This window comes from Danio rerio, chromosome 17 (genome assembly GCF_052040795.2).
Source record: "Danio rerio strain M-AB ecotype USA chromosome 17, GRCz13ab, whole genome shotgun sequence".
NCBI lineage: Eukaryota > Metazoa > Chordata > Actinopteri > Cypriniformes > Danionidae > Danio > Danio rerio.
This window is the reverse complement of record NC_141037.1, coordinates 25281892-25288055: the sequence shown is the minus strand read 5'-3', so window position 1 is coordinate 25288055 and position 6164 is coordinate 25281892.

The following is a 6164-nucleotide window of genomic DNA, read 5'->3' as shown; positions in this document are numbered from 1 at the left end:
GCACGGTTAATTGGCGTTCTTGTGATGCACGCGAGCGCGCGCATGGTGAGGTGAACTGTGATTGGGGTAAGAATGTTTGAACCATTGATTCGATACTGTACATGAAGCCTGAAGATTAGCTGCAACTTTTGGGTTCAACATTTTTACTACATTTAATTCGCTTAATCATTATAAATCCTAAAACAACAATATGGTTTTCTGGTTTAAGATGATCTCAAAAAGATTGTACACAATATAAGTACTATAGGGTTTTTAAATAATCCTATGGTAAATCAATTTAACAATTGTTCACGAATGCTACATCATACTGTAGAATTAAATAAGTGATTAACTGTAACAAATAGTGCAACATATCTACCTTATGTTTTACTACAGTAAACTGTGGTGTATTGTCGTGTAATATATATGTTGCTGTAGAAAACTTTAGTGCAGTATAGGGTTGTTTGCACAGCAACTTTAGAATTTCCAATACAGATTAATTGAAGTACTTTAATATTATTCAAAAACACTATACTATGTATATTTACAATATAGTATTTTTTTCATGCGAGTTTTCTGAGTCATATCAGCCTTAAAGCGTCTAAGACACCCTATTAAACCAGCAAACAGAGGCAAATGTTTTTCCCTTTCCCTCAGAGTAATATTATAAATATCCTTAGTACCACAGACCTTTGGGTTATAATTAAGCTTTGCATTTAAATAACCATCATGGTCATAGTTATGCACAAATACAGCCTTGTATTTTTTAACCATGCTATGCTCTTTTACACCCATATAGGTTGCCGGAGCACTGGTCTGGAATGCTTGTGTGTGGCAACTTATGGCTGATCCTTTTGACCCGCTGTACCCTTTCTCCAGAAGCGTCCTTTACTGCTCCTTTACAAGGTGCTTGGAGGAGGAATGTGCATCATAAAATCAGAATGTTTAAGCTGTTTGATGCTAATGCAAAAACACACATAATCAATGCCGAAGACGAATCGGCATAACTATAAAATATAATAAATATTGTCAATGCACTCTTAGAAATATTGCACTTCTGCATACCTGAATGAATGAGAGATGAAGATATACGCACAGAAACAATAAAGAAGCACTTCTCATTGTATAGTCTAGTTTTTTGTACTGTATGGGAACAGTGAGAGAAACAATGAGGGAGAGAGAGGAATCATGGGAATCAGTTTAGTGCTGCCACTGCCAGCTGTCTCCACGTCAAAGGCCACAGGTCCTTCATGCTCTGTATCTGTGTTTTATAGTCCAGTTTTATTGTGTCAATTTATCCGGATGTTTTCCTGGTTCTATAGCTGTTAGAATTGGTAATATTAGGAATTTTCCCATTATTAATATATTAATTGACAGGAATGTATTACTTTTTAAATTACTATTCACATCTGCTTTAGATTTTAAAATACGTTTGTAGTCTTTACACCAGTGGTTCTTACCATGATTTAAAAAGCTTTATAAATAAATTAGACTATACTAGAATGTTTGCATTGATTTATGTTCTAGCTCAGCTCTTGACAAATGTAATTACAGTGTTGTGAATAATGTGAGGCCTTGCATGGAATCAAAAAGGCTGACAAAAACAACAGAGTTAAACCCACCTGTAGATGGCAGTGTAGGCTTTACAATACTGTGAATGAGCAAGAACAGGTATCATTTCTCATGTCGTGACCCATATTTCAGAGCTGAAGCCATTCATCTTCTCTCAAAATTTGTATAATTACATAATACTTATGCTAATTAGATTATGTAATACATCAGCCTCTTTATGGAAGTGACAAAGAAAGTCACATTTAATACAGGCCTAATGCTGGATGCAATAACAAGATGTATTTGATATGTAATGTATTTTATACTGTAAAGAACACTTATTACATGACCTAACTCTTAAACTCACCCTCACAGGAAGCCTGTGGTAAATTTGAATGTCAGAAGACCCCGTTAAGTATGTTTATAAGCGTTTTGAATATTGAGGACACAAAGCTGTCCTTGTAAACCACCTAATGGAGTACAACTACATCATACCATGTCATTATATACATTATACATATTTTTTGTTTTTAAGACCATTCAAATTAGTGCTTGGTATTTGACACTTGTCCACAGCCATATCAGCCCAAGAACGGTTATACTCACTGAAGCTAAGCAGTGCTGAACCTAGTGTGTACCTGGATGGCAGACCACATGGGAAAACCCGGTTGCTGTTGGAAGTGGTGTTAGTAAGGCCAGCAGGGGGCACTCAACCTTTTATCTGTGTCCTAAAGCCCCACTAAAGCGAAGGGGACATTATACTGTCAGTGAACCCCATCTTTCGGATGAGACGTTAAACCAGGGGTCACCAACCTTTTGGAAACTGAGAGCTACTTCTTGGGTATCGTTTAATGTGAAGGGCTACCAGTTTGATAAACACTTCCTAATAAAAATTTGCTAAATTATTATTAATAATAAATGATATTCATCTATGTGAAGACACTAATCATGTTAATGATTTCTCACAATAGATGTCACCATTGATTGGAAACAGATAAATATCAATATTCAACACTTCATTTGTCTGAAATTGTTTTCAATGTTTTTTTTTAAATGTATAACTTAATGTCGTTTTAAATTTTACACCAATGCAAGTGTGATTTAAAAAGAATAGCTACAAAAATATTAGATGCAGCTTACAGGTATGTGGTGCTATGGTAAGCTAATTTTATAACAGGCCCACGGGCAACTCATGTGATCCTCGCGGGCTACCTGGTGCCCGCGGACACCATGTTGGTGACCCCTGCGTTAAACCAAGGTCCTGACTCTTGGTGGTCATTAAAAATCCCATGACACTTTTAGTAAAGAGTACGGGTGTAACCCCACAGTGTCCTGGCCAAATTCCCTCTTTCAGCCCTTAAACTGCTTTTCCACTGGACACAACTGTCAGAATGCACCCCTTGGAGGGAATGTGGAGACAATATTAAAAACCTATTTTTTTATTACTTATGAATAGAAATGTTTTTTAAAATAAACTTTTTTTTCTAATGATAAAAAAAAATGAAGGAAATGTTTTTTTATTTTTCATAACCGCACACATGGATCAGTTTGGGCAACACTGGAATACATCACATCTTGTCGACTGGTCGCATATGATCTAGTAGAGAGGGTGAAATAATTTAAGTGGTCCGCAGCGCAAATCAGATCCAAATTTTTTACATACGGAGATGGTCAGTACTGAATGACTTCTGGTCTGTCGCTTGTCATTTGCAGTGGAAAGGCGACTTTACTCATGGCCTCCCTATCATCTTTATCCACCAAATTTGCTGTATCACTGTCTTTTCACTCCACTTATAGCTGGTTTGTGGTGAGCGCACTGGTGCCTTTGTCATGTGGCTTCCATCGCATCATCCAAGTGGAAGCTGCACACTGGTGGTAGTGTGGAGAGACCCCCCCCACTTTGTGTGTATGGCCATACCTAATCAATGCGCTAAATAGACACTACAAATGTGCTAAATCATATAGAATCACAAGCTTGCAATACAATTTTTCCACTTTTCCATATCATTTATAATAATATAATGTAAGGGTGATGCGGTGGCGCAGTAGCTAGTACTGTCACCTCACAGTAAGAAGGCTGCTGGTTCGAGCCTCAGGTGGGTCAGTGGGCGTTTCTGTGTGGAGTTTGCATGTTTTCCCTGCGTTCGCGTGGGTTTCCTCCAGGTGTTACGGTTTCCCTCACAATCCAAAGACAAGGGGTACAGGTGAATTGGGTAGGCTAAATTGTATGTGGGGTATGAGTGTGAATGAGCGTGTGTGGATGTTTCCCAGAGATGGGTTGCAGCTGGAAGGGCATCCACTGCGTAAAACATATGCTGGATAAATTGGCGGTCCATTCCGCTGTGGCAAACCCAGATTAATAAAGGCACTAAGCCGAAAAGAAAATGAATGAATGAATAATATAATATATAAAAACATATATTTTAAAGGGAACAAAGGCTTTCAACTAATACACAAACAGATTACATATTTCAAAAATAAATAATGGAAAAATTAAACATTCTGTTCATAAATGAGCTGAAAACAGCAAAACATGTCCACCTGGCCTTACATTAAAATATAAACTGTTTACTTCTAGAAATAAAATGCTCAAGTTCTGTTCAGCGCTAATCTGCCTGTTAACATGAGCAGAAGTGAACTTGACTGACCCATGAACAGCATTTCTGGAACCCCTGGACTGGATTCCTGTAGTAAAGTGGGTCAGGGGGAGAGAGAGAGAGAGCTCATCTTTCATTGCACTGGCTAACAGGAAATGGACTACCACTTACAACACAGGGCCAGTTAAGAAAGAAAAATTTCAGTGTTTTCTTAAAGTTCTAGAACTAGGATCTCCAGAAACTGTGCTTAAACTGATCTCTAGAGCCGTTCTCGATGCAGCAGAGGCAAAAACAAACAGCGGTAAGGCATTCCAACCACTGTCGCAGCATGTCAAACGAGACCTGCAGATCACCAAAAAGAAATGCGTTTCTTGGGACATGCACATCAGAGTAGAACCATTCACGGAAACTACACCCGAGAAGTAACTCAACACGGCTCTACTGTGCCAGTCAAATCGTTCTGGAATACTGTTCAAACTGTAAGAAGGTGTTAGAGTTTCAGTGGATCACTCTTTTCAGTTCAACAGTCTTGGATAAGCACTGCTGTGGAAATGGATCTTGATTGCTGTAGTGGACGGATCGGTAACCTGTATATAAAGACTGTGTTCAGTCCAGATCATCTTGAAGGCCATGTGCCTAAATGCTTCAGTCACTACTATGTGAGTGGCTGATTAAGAAAAACAAAGCATTGACTGATAGCATTTACTTTTAGGTTGGATGATGTTAAAAAAATGCGAAGGCAACATCAAAACTAAATATTAAAAAATTCAAGTTTCCTATCTAACAATAAACACTTTAACTACTCTATAAATAAAAAAACAGAGCTACTTTAATACTCTGTAGCTGAATACTGGCAAAACAACACATATTAAGAAAAATTCCAAGGTCCAAATAACCTTGTACCATATTATCATAGGTCTCAAACTTGATCCCTGGAGGGCCGCAGCTCTGCAGTTTTGCTCCAACCCAATTCAAATGAGAGACTAAAGCAGTTGTGAGTTGAAGGTGGTTGGAGCTAAACTATGCAGAGCTGCAGCCCTCCAGGAATTGAGTTTGAGACCATATAGTTATTAAAAAAAATTAAGATTTCCTTTCAGCAAGCTTTTTTTGTGTGTGTTTTTTAAATATCTAGATGTCTAAATATAGACATCCTGGCTAAAACGAGGCTAAATTTGGGCTGTTGATGAAAATCTAATAAATTAGAAAAGTCTTAGAATAGGTTTGTCATCAAACACACATAAAGGACTATGTGTAGTCGGTTTAATCAGTGTATTTGATGACTTGTCTACTTCTGGGTTATTTTTTGACATATATTAGATTTTAGTCACTTGACTGATTTTCAAGGCCCAAATTTAGCCTTGTTTTGACTAATCCATCTATGTTTAAACGTCTATAAAACATGAAACTGCTTGGTTGGATGAATTCTCTAAAGTTCAAACGTTGGTCCTGTTTTCTAAAACATAATAAAAACATGCCTGACAACGTGGCACCTTTTTTTGTTAAAAGCTCTTTCATTCATTCCTTTTCCTTCGGTTTAGTGCCTTTATTCATCAGGGGTCGCAACAGTAGACTGAACCACCAACATGTCCAGCATATGTTTTACACAGCAGATTCCCTTCCAGCTGCAACCCAGTACTGAGAAACATCCATACACACGTACACTATGGCCAATTTAGTTTATTCAATTAACCTATACCGCATATCTTTGGACTTGTGGGGGAAACTGGAGCACCCAGAGGAAACCTACATGAACAGGGGGAGAACATGCAAACTCCACACAGAAACGTCAACTGACCCAGCCAAAGCTTGAACCAGCGACCTTCTGGCTGTGAGGCAACAGCGCTACCCACTGCTCATACATTTTCCTTCGGCTTTGTCCCCGTTTATCAGTTGCCACAGCAGAATGAACTGCCAACTATTCCAGCATATGTTCTATCTCCAAAGCAAATTCCCTTCCAGCTGCAACCCAGTACTGGGAAACACCCACACTTTCTCATTCATACACACACACACACACACACTATGGACTTTTTTTTT